This window comes from Engraulis encrasicolus, chromosome 5 (genome assembly GCF_034702125.1).
Source record: "Engraulis encrasicolus isolate BLACKSEA-1 chromosome 5, IST_EnEncr_1.0, whole genome shotgun sequence".
Taxonomy (NCBI): Eukaryota; Metazoa; Chordata; class Actinopteri; order Clupeiformes; family Engraulidae; genus Engraulis; species Engraulis encrasicolus.
In genome coordinates this window covers 50,439,281-50,455,467 of record NC_085861.1, presented here as the reverse complement: position 1 = coordinate 50,455,467, position 16,187 = coordinate 50,439,281, and the positions used below count along the sequence as shown (strand labels likewise).

At 38.9% G+C, this 16,187-nt stretch overlaps 2 long non-coding RNA genes across 2 annotated transcripts; one reads left to right on the top strand and one right to left on the bottom strand.

Annotated features, from left to right (window-relative positions):
- The first annotated feature begins 6,264 nt into the window (after positions 1-6,264).
- Positions 6,265-9,190, top strand: LOC134448652 (uncharacterized). The gene is made up of 3 exons (XR_010034817.1): positions 6,265-6,988; positions 7,937-8,017; positions 8,664-9,190. It is a non-coding gene; the product is annotated as an uncharacterized LOC134448652 (long non-coding RNA).
- Positions 9,191-11,743: 2,553 nt separating this feature from the next.
- LOC134448651 (uncharacterized) lies at positions 11,744-15,919 on the bottom strand. The gene is made up of 3 exons (XR_010034816.1): positions 15,006-15,919; positions 14,108-14,184; positions 11,744-13,740 (listed from the first exon to the last, which is right to left on the bottom strand). It is a non-coding gene; the product is annotated as an uncharacterized LOC134448651 (long non-coding RNA).
- Between the last annotated feature and the right edge of the window lie 268 nt (positions 15,920-16,187).

The window sequence follows — 16,187 nt, the reverse complement described above, 5'->3', positions numbered from 1 at the left end:
CTGTTTCTCGTCTCATTTTTGACTACAGTGGATCTGACAGAAATATGGAAACCAGTGTAGGAATGCACACGCTGGCCTGGGCAAATCCTTGCTTGCAGGGCACAAAGATGCTGATAAGAAAAAAAAACCCTTCAGATAACAGTTAAACGGATTCTTCACCACAACTTTTAGGAGAACCATGAGGGCATTTCATTAACTAACCACATCACGGATCTGGATGAACCACAACAACACATGAACAAAAACATTTCACTTTTTTCTAGGGTTGGGTTCCCGTAACAAAATAAACATTGCATGTTTTCTTGCCACCAACAGGCTTTTATCTTAATCGGTCTGGGCTTAAGAGACACAAACAGGCATGGCAGGATTCTGCTTGCACCCAAACATTCTTTCACTTTCATTTTAAACCAGTGTTTATTTCTAAAAATAAATCCCCATATGCAGCATGGAAGGAGATGACCTCATGAGATATACTGGACACCATGGTCATGTTCCATGTACCATTGTATATAACCCTCTACTCCATACTGTGTCTTTGAGGCAACAAATTACATTTTGACTCCCAGACTGGCTCTTTAAAAAAATAGGTCTATTTTTTTTCAAAAACTACTATGTGAGACATCTCTGTCCAATCAAATGATGATTTGAAGTGGGTGTGGGCTTTTGTGTGAGGATGGGACAGCCCTCTCTGGAAGTCAGGCCGCATGAAACACATGCCCACTAATTGGTATTATATTTACTTTTTATTAACATGTTTAAATTGAATAACGTTATACCAAAAAATATGTGCATGTGCAGAAATATACAGTGAAGCTCTTTGGATTGTTTAAATACTTATTTTGATTTTATTTATATGTTAAAACTTTATATTTTTGTGCGCTGCCTCAAGGCAACACTGTGCAGTTAGGCCAAGTTTTTTCAGCCATATAATGCATTTGAATTTGTATAGGGAATTGTTTTTGTATGCATAAATGGTCTGTCAATGTTTTACTACAATCTTCTATACAGGAGATTGATATTAATTCACGTTGATCAATTAAATAAGTTTGGAATACATTTAGCCAGTTAAAAGGATGATGGGCTATGGTTGCGAAATGACTTGAAATGGATGGGATCTTGGTTTCCTTGGACATTCAACCCCCCGTGTGTACATTTAACACTGTGCACAACAACACCCATTGCGGTATTAGTGCATAAATGAATGCATAATGCATTCCTGAAGTTTTTACTATGTTTGCAATATTTTAGGGGTCAGGGATCTGGGGTCAGGGGTCAGTTGGGAGTATGTGTGAGCTTGGGTATGTGTGTGTGCGTATAAATGCAAGTATTACCAGTGTGTAAACTATCTAAGAGAGGATGTGTGGGTAAAGGAAAGGTGCTACCTGTTGCCTCTGTTCAGGAAAGTCCCTACTGAGACTGGAATTCAAGTAGATAAAGGTGTGTCAGAAGAAAGCGAACCTCAGAAATAATTTTTTGTTGTGTTTTTATATTCTGCCCATTGTTTTCTAATCAGCAATGTGATAGTGATTCATGTTTTTGGTAATTTAAATGTCATTTGTTCAGTTGATTGATCAAAAACCATCAAAACTTGGAAAATTATTTGTATTATCCTTGTTCCAGTAATATGTCTAATACTAAAAAAAAACATTGACGTTTTTGTATGCACAGTGTTGCCTTGAGGCTACATACCAATATCTGTTTGGGGGGCCGGGGGCGGTCAAATTTTATTATTGATGTATGATCAGGAACCCCAAAGCACCCCAAAAATGAGGAGAATTTGTTTTTCCTTCCAAAATTGATTGATTGTATTTGTCTTTTGTGTTTTTGTTTTGTTTCTGTCAGATGCACTGTCAATAGCACAGAACAAGTTTCTGTACAGACGAATAAATGATCCATGTTTGAAAATGACTGGCATTTGTTGTAGTCCAGTATGCATGGCTGTCGATCTCCATTACTGTATATGGGAGTTGTACCTACAAGCTACATGTATGTTATGGAACATATTTAGAAGAGTGCCGTCTTATCATCCTGATACCAAGTGGTGTATTGTTACAACATTTTTTCATTATCTGATTGCAATGAGGACGAATCAGGGATTTCTATCAAGATGTTTTTCTGTTTTGCAGAACAGATCAGGCTTGATGGGTAGTGTACTGTACCGTCAAGGTGGCTGGCAGGTTGGTCCAGTTACGATTTTGGCACATGGCAAGATGGGAGGAAATGGGGCCAATTGTTTTTCTTAATCCTACAGTTGCTATAAAGGCAAAGGCACTGACATGTTCTGACCTGCCCTTGACTATAAAAAGGTCTAAACCAAGTCAAGTCATGTCTTCCTTATTGTGAAACTCTTCAACAGTAGGCTATGTAACTGACATTATACAGTGTTTGAAATTGTGTTTCACCACCAGACCCCAGATGTGCAATAAACTAAACTAAACTAAACTAAACTAAACTAAACTAAACTAAACTAAACTAAACTAAACTAAAAATATATACCGTATACAACAGACAACACGCATAACAAGATCTGCACAAGTTGATTTGAATGGTTTAAATGCCTCTTAGCCACCACCCTTATTTGGGCTTGTTTACAAAGTAAAATAACACTGATGAAGGCATAAGCTGAATTGTTCTTCAAATAAAATACTACTGCATGAAGTTCTGAGTGCGACACTAAACCTTAACGCACTTGAATGACAAAGTGTGTGTGTTTGAAGAAGATAAGTGCTCTTATTTTATGATTTTACAGTTTCGTTCTTGTCGCGTTTGTTTGTTTTGTCTCCACCCTGGTCATGTGCTTTACTTTAACTCTGTTTTTTTCACATGTATCTAAGGCATGGGTGGGGAGCTTATGGCTCGAGGGCCGTTTACGATCTTGTCCGGCCCCCGATACAATTTTAATGTTATGCAGTTTCACATGAGATATGTTTTAGAAAACAATCTTAGAAATTACATATGCAATACAATTAAGATTTTCAGGAGACCTAGTGAAAGTGGGATCTGTTGTAAAGGTGGCAGCCTTCAATATAATCCTAAAGTGCAGGGGGAAATCCTGCTTTGTGTTCATAGTACAACCGTTGGAGGACTTTATAAAATTTGAAGAGGCCCCTTGAATGAAAAAGGTTCCCCACGCATTATCTAAGGCCCTATTGTCAATTTATTCACGCACTTGGACCTAAAGGTATCAATACCTTTGTCACTTTCCCATGCATTAACAGAGCAGAACAGAGCAGAACAGAGCAGAACGGAGCAGAACAGACATTTGAGTGCAACACATAATAACATATAGTATGAGATATAAAAGTGTAATAAGTATCAAATCTACCAAAACAAATGACAGTATAGCTAATAACTTAGCCCTAACAATAACTGTGTGGGTTAGGTCTGAGCTACCAAAGAAATGCTAGTGAGCACGTGCAGCGCGATACATCAACATGGTTGGAGCTACCACCTAGTTTCAGTTTTTGTTCCAGATCACCTGCCCGATGTGAAAAAGAATCCTGATTCCAGGAAGGTCAAGTCGATGGAAGCCAATGGAAATTTCCATTCCATTGCTGCACTGTTGTACAGTAAGGCCTACATTACAGGACTGTATAAAGAGTGGAGGGCACTGAATTTTCCACAGAAATAGATACTATTGTATCATGTCTTCCTCTTCCCAATTATTATGTGCCAAGGAGTTTTGTGTAACATAACTCTGTGCTAAGTGATCTTTATCTAGCCCCAACCTCAGATCAACAAACGTGACATATGCTAAATGAATCCAATCTCAAATATCCATGGAGCAATGCACATGGCCCTACTTACCAACATACTTCAAAATTCACATTATTTTGGTGGGTTGATAAGAAACCTCTTAGCATGGTAAATTATCATTAATTTGACAGCAGCAACTCGACTGAGTCACTGGAGGAATCTCAAGATAATTGTTTACCTACGGTAAAAAGTGTGCACTACGGAGAGGAGCTTATGAATTCTTGACTACAAATCATATTTTAATCTGATTTCTGAGTGTGAGAGTCCCCACACCGATGAGCACCAAGGAAAAAAAGTTTAACACCCTGAAGCATTCCAAATTCCTTTTTGTTTTCTGACTACTTTCTGAATGTCTATTCTAGCGTAATGTTTGACTGTAAACCTTATTGTAACATAATGGGTTCTATAGGTTGCTGTGGCAATAGAGAGACACACCATATCACATGACATATGACACATTCACCCATCAGCCGATTTTGATGTAAAATTGCAGTAGTCATATGGTATGAACTTGGTAAAGGGACATGACCTGAGATTATGGATCACTTACATTCAATAGGTAGGCCTACATGGAAGCAGGGCTCCAAATTAACCTCATTACCATCACCATCACTCATCACCAGCCAAAATGGCTAGTAGATGTTAATCTTACCAGCCAAAAACACACACTCACTAATGGGTCAAAGTGGCGAGTAAGTTTATCTTTTCTACCAGCCAGACTGAGATTTCAGCAGCATTTGGTCGTTTGGATGGTGTCAATTTAGAGCCCTGCATGGAACATAAATGTATTACTATTCTTTATAAAGGAAGCTTGCAATTTTTGTACACCACATTGCATGGGTGCCGCTAGGGGGGGAAAGATGTTACAAATTCTAAGGGCCCAAGCACTGACAACGGCCCTTAAGAGGGCCCAAAAGCACTAACAAAATTCGAATCTTTCATAGGGCCCAACATTTCTGGTGGTGCCCCTGCCACATTGCAGTGAGTTGACACTCACATCACAAGTTAACTCCGGTACAATCCCTTTTGCCTCATCTAGCCATTTTGGGGCCCTCAAAAGTCACTATACATACAATTCTGTGTTTTTGTGGTACTTTAGTGTTTTGTCTCATATCTTGGGTGACTTTACGTAAGTGACAAATTAAAATCAAGCTTTTTGGCCTCTTAACCGTGAGTAACAATTGGGGCCCCATATGGAGAACAGATTTGGTCGGTGCCCTAGGCAATTGCCTAGGTTTGCTTAATGGAAAGTCCGCCTCTGCGCCTCATGCATCATCCACTTCCACTTTTTGTTTAGCAGTTGGCGGCGGAGTGAAATGAAATGGAGCTGAGACGTGATCTATCTGGAGCGATGACAAATACCATTCAGCCTGGCTGAGAATGCTGTTGCACACGTCCCCATCCCTCCATTCACATTTCCCGAGACATGCTACCTCCTCTGTGTCTGTGTAATCTGTGAAGTCATGGCTCCTGTTATAAATATGCTATTACCAGAATAGCAATAACCTACTTTTTTGTTCAGCACTAGGGATTGTGCCCAAGCAAAGCCACAAGTGGAGCATTAATCATTTAACCATCAACAGAACTAAGATTGTTTATTGGAAACCAAATGATAGGTCTTCCATCTGTTTGATGCTCTTATTTTAATTGATCATAATCTGTTAATGGTAAATTCATCAGATTATGGCCAAAGCAAATACACTGCAAAAATACCAGTGTTAAAGATTTTTACTCTTTGGTGTAACATTTTCAGAATTGATTCTACTAAATATTTTGTTAATATTAGCACTGGAATGAGAACTTTTAAAAATATATATTGAACACTGATGCATCTGAAGCAGAGTGGGAGTAGCCTAATCATCTTGCTGTAGAGTTGAAACACTAGCCAGCTGCAAAATTTGACACTGGCTTTTAACTCACTGTTAGAGTAATCTGACTCTCCAGTGTTGTAAAATCTCCATGTCATATATAGCCTACATTTCCTCCGGAACATTAACACCCCATTTTTTTTATTGTGTGATCAAGAGTCGCCATCCATCAGGCCAGGGCTGGTCATCTGGCATACAGGGTTATTTTCCCGGTGGGCCGGCAGTCCTCAGGGGCAGATGCTGTTGTATTGTTTCTTCTTGTTTTCCAAAATTGAGATGGGCTGGCCCATTGCTCCATCTAGGCCTACTTAAGGATTTGTACAGTGGACTGAGCTAATCATGATCATGTAGAAAAGCAGGGGGCTGGTCTATGCCAAAAATGCCCAGGCTGTTTTCTGGACCCATTTCAGCCCTGCCATCCATATTGTAAAACACCATTTAGTGTATTACATGTGCACCTATACACCTCATGTGTGTACATGTGTGAGGTGTTTTTTGGGCATCTAGGTGGTTTAAAATGAGAAACTACACTCACTTCATTGGTTTATGTCTACATTACTGAATATGAATATCATTCTGAGGGTTGTAATGTATGGAGATAGAACAGTATCAATATTAAGAAATGAATGTCACACCACTCACCAATATATTTCGTGATCCACAAACAAAAGTAATGACATTCACAAATATAATTCATACATTTCATGATCCACAAACAAATGTAACAACATTCACAAATATAATTCATGATGCACAAATGAATGTATCCCCATTCACAAATGCCAGCGCAGTTCTATTAATTTGCAAACCGGTCTACATATATTCGCAAACCCTATACATATTTGTGACTTCCATTGTATTTGTGTGTGGATTTTTGAGACTGTCCTGACGGTATATGACACACAAATGTGCTCAGCCAATCACATCAGCCGGCGTTCGAGCGTAAGGTTGAAGACATTGCGCTTCTATTACGCAGAGAAGGCTACTAGTGCGAAGCCACCATAGATCTTTATACACCGATCAGAGGAAATAACCGGAAGTAGAGCCATTACTGAAGTGCTCCCTGACGTAAACTCGTAATTGAAGCGTATGCAGTTCCTGACTTTCACATCATCTTTGTACAAATATGTCTGGATCTGGACTAACGTGTGCCGTAATCGGATGTCACAATAACAGCAGAACGCTAAAAATGTGGAAAAAGAGCGTATGTGCGCTTCATAGTCCACAGTTTAAAGAGGATTGTCCTTGTTGTGTGCCCTACGGTGTAAACCGCTTCCCCGGCCGTGCTGAGGATGAAGACATTCGCAAGATATGGATTAAAAACGTACACCGAAAGGACTTTGCCCCCAAACAAGTATTCAATGGTATGTATTTTTATTTCTAGGTGGTTAGTGTAGTTAAGTAGGCCTATTGTAAGCCAGTGTCTATGTAACATAAACTGGTGGCAACAATTATTTAGCTTGGCTAGCTAACGCTAGTTACGATTATTTAGCATTCTTTCATTAATACCTAAGTTTCCCCAGGAGTGGGAAGAGCACCATGAGCCCCATGGTTATCTGTTCTGTGTGTCATGGTACATTTGTGTGCTTATTTTCGATTATTTGTGTACGTGTGTGCCCTTTGAAATGAAAATGTGACCCTGGCAACTTAGCTAATTCTTTTGTTATGCTAGCGGAGTTTTGGCAAGGCTAGCCAGGTTACACTGACTTTAATAAGAAGTCAGGCTAGGTTTTGGTAGCATCATGAGCCCCATGGTTATCTGTGCTGTGTGCCATGGTACATTTGTGTGATTATTTACGATTGTTTGTGTATGTGTGCCCTTTGAAATGGAAATGTGACCCTGGCAATTTAGCTAATTCTTTTGTTATGCCAGCGGATTTTTGGCAAAGCTAGCCAGGTCGTGTGACTGACTTCAATAAGTCAGGCTAGGTTTTGGTAGCTTTTGTTTTGTCCATAACCTAGCCCAATTTTATTTTCATCTCTTAAATCGACCACCATGTCTGTATTTGTAATAATGTTTGGCATTTTATTGGAAATAAAGTGGCGGGGACAAGCTAGGTTAATCTCAAAAGTGGTAGGCCTATGGACATGTCCCCCAACACCCAGACTGAAAATTACACCCATGTCTGTAACCCTTCCTCAACAAAAGATAATTTTCGCTATCCAACCTCAGTGTACATGTCTTGCTTTGTCCTGTATTTTGTCTAATGTCTGTGAGAATGACTGCAGCCATGGCAAAGATAATTTTCTGTTTCATGTGTAACAGTCAAGCATATTTGTTTTTTATCTCATCTTATTCCCACCCTCCTTAGGTGTGTGGAGTATACTTCCCTGACGGCAGACCAACGCAGGAACACCCATATCCCATATTTAATATGGGATATGAATATAGTGTAAGTTTACATGTATATAACAAATAACTTAGTGCTTTTTTTCGTAATTACCTTAACCATATGAAGAGTTCAGATGCAAAACCCCCTAAGTGCCTTTTCAGAAAATAATCTTAATTCATTTTTATTTAATACAAAGCTATCAAAATTGCATATTTTTTAAATTGTATTTATGTAATATAACTTTTTATATGTATTATCAAGTACATGAATGTAAACCAAACCAACAACAGGGTTCTCTAAAAATATAGACGTACAGGTCTTCAGAAATGGAGTTAGGGGGTTTTGCATCTGAACTCTTCATATGTTGTTAAAGTACTTTTGGAGCGATTTGCCTCCAGACGTTAGAGACTCTCCCATCTGCCACTACTTTTTAATCTAGGCTTAAAAAGAAAACACACACACATTTTCTTAACTTAGTTCTTGACTCTTAGTTGTTATGCTTTCTCTCCTTTAGGCACTGCTTTTATGTACCTAAATTGCCTTTCAACACTTGTGTCTTATTATTCCATGCAAGAGTCTATATCTGCTAATTATAATATAAGGCAATGTGAAGTGAGATTTAAAGTGTTCTGTAGGACAGTGGCGTTGTAATTAACTGTTTTAAAAGCTGTTGGTGTTTTTTGTTCCTTCTTATATTTATTCTCAGAAAGCACTATCATGTGGAAGACCACCCCCGAAGAGGAGATGTCTCCAGCCCCCAACAGAGAGACTTGGATTAATGTTGAGAGGATTATTGTTCAATACGGTGCAGAAACACTTGGTTCAGTTATATGTATATATCAATCATCTTTCAAGAAATCCTTCATCCCCTCAGCTGTGACCATACTGAACAAGATATGAACTGTCCAGCTGCAGCATGAATGTATTGTGTGGTCGTCTTTTTTTTTTTTTTTTGGTCAAGCCTTGTCTAATGTCTGTGAGAATCACTGAAGTCACGCCAAAGACAATTTTCTGTTTCATGGTTGTAACAGACAATAAAGTTTTATCTAATCTCATCATATCAATGAGAATCAGTGCACCTGACAAAGGTATGACATACTGTATACTGTAGGCTTAAGTGCTAAAGGAAAATGAATTAACCTTAGCGGTTTTGAATTGTTTATTTACACAGTTATTAAAATGCATACAGATAGTGAATGTAATATAGTTCAATACTGTGTGCTTACTCGATGGTGTTTTTATATGTGCTGAACTGAAAAACAACCTAGCTACTTGTGCTCAATACACTAAATGACTCTTGCTGGTGTGTTTTTTACTAGGCAACTTGTTATTAATTACTAATGTTCTTAATGTCATTTCAATGCAGCTCTTTGTGAGAAATCTGGGCAGCCATGGCCTAGTGGTTAGAGAGTTGGTCTTTCAATCTAGGGGTTGCCGGTTCGAATCCCCCACGACCTCTCCCTACACCTCCATCCATGGCTGAAGTGCCCTTGAGCAAGGCACCTAACCCCACATTGCTCCAGGGACTGTAACCAATATCCTGAAAAATAATAGTTGTAAGTCGCTTTGAACAAATGAAAGCGTCAGCTAAGTGAAATGTAATGTAATGTAAAATCTTGCTGTAGTGTGTTGTGGAATAGACACAGGAGCTGACCTGTGGTGTCCAGTCTTAACAGAGAGCTGGTGCCACTGTCACACATTCAATTTAATTAATCATTATCCCCCATATATTGATTGGGAAATGTTATACTGGCTTTTTTCATTAAGGTAAGCGTACCCATTAAGCCCATGTACCCTTTAAGCCCACTTTCAACTTTGAGGTCAATTTAAAGAAAGGGGAAAGCTGAATTTTGTTGTTCATCACCCTATCCAATTAAAGGGTTTAGTAACTGACAAAATGTTTTTTATTGCAAACAAATCACATTTTTTATCGTCGAGTTATTCCCGTCCAAGTGAATCCAGTCTCAGGACTACTGACAAGAAGTTGCCTCAAAACTTTGCTGTTTTGGGACATGTCAGAAATCATAGAATATCAGCTAGTTTAAGTCAAATGTTTTGAAAATACTTTCATATTTAGTAAACTAAGAGGTAAATGTAATGATTTTTATATATATACATGCAGTGTTTTACTAAATTATAGCATTTCCCTTCAAATGGAAAGATGTGTTTTATGAGCGAGCACACGCCGATATTTTCTTGATACAACCACACACCATCTTTATCTTACTATACCGTAAGACTTAAGGTGGTTAGGTATGAATTCTAAGCATATTCCAGTTTGTTTGGCATTGGTCTTTAAAGAAATGCATCATGAAATGTTTTGTGGAGTTGATTATTTCCATAAAATAGCTTTTTGTATAGGCGGGCTTAATGGGTACAAGGTGGGCTTAAATGGTACACCCCATTGAAATGCATGCAAGTTTGCATGCATGCTTATGAAAAATGCCTTTGAGGGACATAAAAAGTGCTGTACAATACCAAGTTGTTGGTTTAAAAGGCGTAATGTAATGAACTAACAATAATCAATAAGAAAAAATAAATTTCTCTGTTTGGATGAAGAATTTTATGAAGTATATGAAGTAAAAGATGCCGTAATATTTAATTAGGTTTTATGCACTATTTTTTGAGCAAATCTTACATTTTTGGTCTGAAACCATTTATGCCATGTAGGCTCCACTGTTTAAACTCAATTCACACACCTCACCAGGTATTTTGATAGAGAAATAACTATATGAGCTTATTTGGAACACAAGTGGGCTTAAATGGTACCAATGGTACCATTTAAGCCCAGTCAGACTTTTCACTTTTCTCGTAAAAAATCTTCATATTGTACTTTGAAATATCCATCAACTCAGTGACAAACATTGAGAAGAGAGGTAAATCTTACTATTTAACAAATTATTTCACAAAAAAAATATTTGAAGATCATTGAAAAATAAAGAAATTTAGATTTTGGTGGGCTTAATGGGTACGCTTACTTACCTCCTGACTATACCAGACATCATTTTATCATTACCTCTGCCACATAATATGCGATTGTCTGAGTTTTGCAGTCTGTTTGTTCATCGCTGGGTGCACAGCTTGCCACTAAGGGGCGCCAAATCCTTACTTATTGCTGGAGACGCTACCACAAGGAGAGGACGGGAGGTGATGTCTTCTAAAAGGGCTGTGGTTAAGTAGCCTAAGCAATCAGCTGGTGCAACCCACTGTCTTAACACTGCCTCAAAATATCAGTTCTTGCAAGGCACAATTTTACATGGTGAAATTAATGACATGTTGAGGCCAACAAGGCTTTATTTTATCAGTTAGAGGGACACACTGCAGGAAATGGTCAAAAAGGGTGTGTCACATTAAAAAAACTGTTTATATAACTTGTGAGTGTGCGGCACCTCTCTCCTTCTACAATTGCTTTTTCTGGTTGCCAGCACCTCTGTTTCTGGTGTGCGTTTTGCACCTCCACTCATCAAAAAGGGTACTGCAACTATATACTGCTCATTGTAACTGGGTTGCCTATTGCCAAATTTGATGAAAGTATATTTCATGAAAGTTTACTAAATAATAAACTCAGATTTTCTGTTATGGCCCAAGTACAGTCATTTTTGCAGCTAAAAATGGCTATTTCTGGAAATTCAAAATGGCAGACAATGGAGAAGATCCCCTTTGTCATGTATGAAAGTGCAATTTTCCAGTCATAATGAATACTTAGAACGTGATGGTGGTGGTAAATATTCATGAAAAAACGTTTTTGAATGAGCAGCATGAATACTGGAAATAAACAACTATAAATCTTGCAGTGTCCCTTTAATGACAGGTTTAAAAAAAAAAACACACACACACACACCTTGCTTTCTGATTAGGCCTAGCCTAGAGAGAGAGTTTCCCCCAGCACCTTAGGCCACCTTGACCTGAAAAGATAAAGATTCCCTGTTGTTAACGTAGGCCTATTTTCTAAAGATAGATATAGATATATATGCATGCCTGTTTTAAATTAACAACCGGTCAAATGCTGGTGAAAATTCAGGTTCTTAATTCATTCGCCAGTTATATTTTCTTTGTTTTGTTTTTACTTTGTTACAGTTTTTGCCTAGGCTACTGCTTAAACACAATAGGCCGATGCTTAAACCAAAGTAGCATATTGTTCAGTTGTTGGTACTATAACTTAAACACATGCTGCTTTACCTTAATCAAAAGTCAAGCATTACACTTTCAGCTGGTATCTTTGCAAAGCACTTGCTCCTTTACGCAACACACACACTCCGGCTGTCTGCACACCATTTTATACACAAGACACTTTGTCCAAAAGTAAATTCTCAGAGTGTCATTGTGAAAACACGTCTGTTAAAAAAACAAAACACACTGGATGTATGACGAGATTTAGACACAGACAATAAAACACATGCACCGTTTTCAACCATTTGATGATCTGGTTATTAGGCCCATGTCCCCCGGCACTGTTGAGTTTCAGCAACTTCTGAATGTGTGCTCTGGGGTTGAGTTTGATGTAGGCCTACAGTACAATGCAAAAAAATACAGTACAATGCAAAAAAAGTGTTGTGTTCAGGAAGTCTTTCCAACGTTTTACCTGTCAGGGCAATCACTGTGTGTCAAGCAGTACAAAATATCTTGGGCATATTATCGCTGACAAGTTGGAAGATGATGCTGACATGTAGGCCTACAGACAGGGACAAGTGTAGTGTATGCCAAACATGTTTGTAAGATTTCAAGAAGGTTACACAGGCCTGCACAAATAGTCAAAATGTCATCAACATGTTTTAAACAACCTGGAATTACATTACTCAAAATTTTGAAGCATTTTAACCTTCTTATTGCACGTTCAACATGAATTCGGACATTGGCGAGACGGCGGGTTCTTGTGACTTCCTGTTCTGATAGTTGTGTACATCAACGTGTAAGTGCTGGAATAGCCAATGTCACTCCTGGAGGAAGAACATCTCCAATTGTGAATCCCCGGTCTGTCAAAATCTGATCACCAAAAATCAAATGTGACAGAAATCCACAGTTTTTTGTGATAAAAATGTCACTAGCTCTGGCACCAAACAGTTTTGACACAATACATCACAAAACCATTGGGGGGCTATGCAATAGAGGACTTTGTAGGTGTTGTGATGCTTATAGTTGCTGTATGTTTTTGCTCTTTTCCCCAAGTTCTTCGGTCTTTGGACAAATATTTCAGTGCAATCTATGATGCATGTTGCATTGGGATAGTGTTCAAGAAAACTTGAGGGTCTTACTCTATTCAGAGTGTCTCGAGGGAGCCAAAAAAAAGATTTTCCCTTGGGAAAGTGTTGCTCTCCACATTGCGAACATATCACAGGCTGTAGTTCTGCTGATCCCAAATCTGTGAACATTAAGCCAAGCCGAAGCCTCATTAGGACCAGCAGTAGCTGTTCATGGACTGTTAATTTGAACGTCTTCGACTGTGGAAGAAAGCCAATGATGGTGTTCAAAAGTTGCCAAAAGCTGATGATGTCTAGTCCAATGTAAAATTTTGACACTTTATCATCCATGTCATGAGCTGACAGTGATGGTGTAGGATCTGTTTGTGTGCTTGCATCTTTTGTTGACTTCATCGAACAATAATCATGATCACTACGCTCTGGCCACTGAGTGCCAACATCACATTGGTGTGGAGACAGACTATCCTCCAAGCTATGCCCTACTTCGGTATCAGAATTTGTCACAGGAGGCTCATCACATGGTCTCTCTGTTGGGGGCTGGAGACATCTCCTCTTTGTGGGTGGTCTTCCACATGATGGTGCTTTCTGAGAATAAATATGAGAAGGAACAAAAAACACCAACAGCTTTTAAAACAGTTAATTACAACGCCACTGTCCTACAGAACACTTTAAATGTCACTTCACATTGCATTATATTACAATTAGCAGATGTAGACTCTTGCATGGAATAATAAGACACAAGTGTTGAAAGGCAATTTAGTTACATAAAAGCAGTGCCTTAAGGAGAGAAAGCATAACAACATTTTTTTTTAGCCTAGATTAAAAAGTAGTGGCAGATGGGAGAGAGTCTAACGTCTGGAGGCAAATCGCTCCAAAAGTACTTTAACAACATATGGTTAAGGTAATTAAGAAAAAAGCACTGAAGTTATTTGTTAAATACATGTAAACTTACACTATATTCATATCCCATATTATGGGATATGGGTGTTCCTGCGTTGGTCTGCCGTCAGGGAAGTGTACTCCACACACCTAAGGAGGGTGGGATAAGATGCGATAAAAAATATAATTGACTGTTACACATGAAACAGAAAATTATCTTTGCCATGGCTGCAGTCATTCTCACAGACACTACCACTTTTGAGATTAACCTAGCTTGTCCCCGCCACTTTATTTCCAATAAAATGCCAAACATTATTACAAATACAGACATGGTGGTCGATTTAAGAGATGAAAATAAAATTGGGCTAGGTTATGGACAAAACAAAAGCTACCAAAACCTAGCCTGACTTATTGAAGTCAGTCACACGACCTGGCTAGCTTTGCCAAAAACTCCGCTAAGCATAACAAAAGAATTAGCTAAATTGCCAGGGTCACATTTCCATTTCAAAGGGCACACATACACAAATAATCGTAAATAATCACACAAAATGTACCATGGCACACAGCACAGATAACCATGGGGCTCATGGTGCTACCAAAAACCTAGCCTGACTTCTTATTAAAGTCAGTGTAACCTGGCTAGCCTTGCCAAAACTCCGCTAGCATAACAAAAGAATTAGCTAAGTTGCCAGGGTCACATTTTCATTTTCAAAGGGCACACACGTACACAAATAATCGAAAATAAGCACACACATGTACCATGACACACACAGAACAGATAACCCATGGGGCTCATGGTGCTCTTCCCACTCCTGGGGAAACTTAGGTATTAATGAAAGAATGCTAAATAATCGTAACTAGCGTTAGCTAGCCAAGCTAAATAATTGTTGCCACCAGTTTATGTTACATAGACACTGGCTTACAATAGGCCTACTTAACTACACTAACCACCTAGAAATAAAAATACATACCATTGAATACTTGTTTGGGGGCAAAGTCCTTTCGGTGTACGTTTTTAATCCATATCTTGCGAATGTCTTCATCCTCAGCACGGCCGGGGAAGCGGTTTACACCGTAGGGCACACAACAAGGACAATCCTCTTTAAACTGTGGACTATGAAGCGCACATACGCTCTTTTTCCACATTTTTAGCGTTCTGCTGTTATTGTGACATCCGATTACGGCACACGTTAGTCCAGATCCAGACATATTTGTACAAAGATGATGTGAAAGTCAGGAACTTCATACGCTTCAGTGGTAAGCGGATGGAGACTCCCAACTGAGATCGCTCCCGGACGTGCGGTCCCAGGTGTTTCTATCACTCCCGGACGTGCGGTCCCACCCGATTATATTTCACGTATTATCATATACTGCCACATACAAGCAATTTAGGGTTAGGTTTAGGGTTAGGGTTAGGTTTAGGGTTAAGGTTAGGGTTAAGGTTAGGGTTAGAAACAAAAAACTAACATCAACAAGATAACTGGCTCCGTCATATGGCGGTGGTACCGATAGTCTGGCTAGTGGGAGCGAGATGAAATGGGAGCGTCCTGAGTTGGGAGCGTCAATCTGGGAATCCGCTTCAATTACGAGTTTACGTCAGGGAGCACTTCAGTAATGGCTCTACTTCCGGTTATTTCCTCTGATCGGTGTATAAAGATCTATGGTGGCTTCGCACTAGTAGCCTTCTCTGCGTAATAGAAGCGCAATGTCTTCAACCTTACGCTCGAACGCCGGCTGATGTGATTGGCTGAGCACATTTGTGTGTCATATACCGTCAGGACAGTCTCAAAAATCCACACACAAATACAATGGAAGTCACAAATATGTATAGGGTTTGCGAATATATGTAGATCGGTTTGCAAATTAATAGAACTGCGCTGGCATTTGTGAATGGGGTTACATTCATTTGTGCATCATGAATTATATTTGTGAATGTTGTTACATTTGTTTGTGGATCATGAAATGTATGAATTATATTTGCGAATGTTATTACATTTGTTTGTGGATCACGAAATATATTGGTGAGTGGTGTGACATTCATTTCTTAATATTGATACTGTTCTCTCTCCATAGTAATGTGCAGAACTGCCTCGTAAAATGTTCTGTACTTAACTTAATCTTAACTTAAAGAGGTAAAATCATGTGTTAATAAC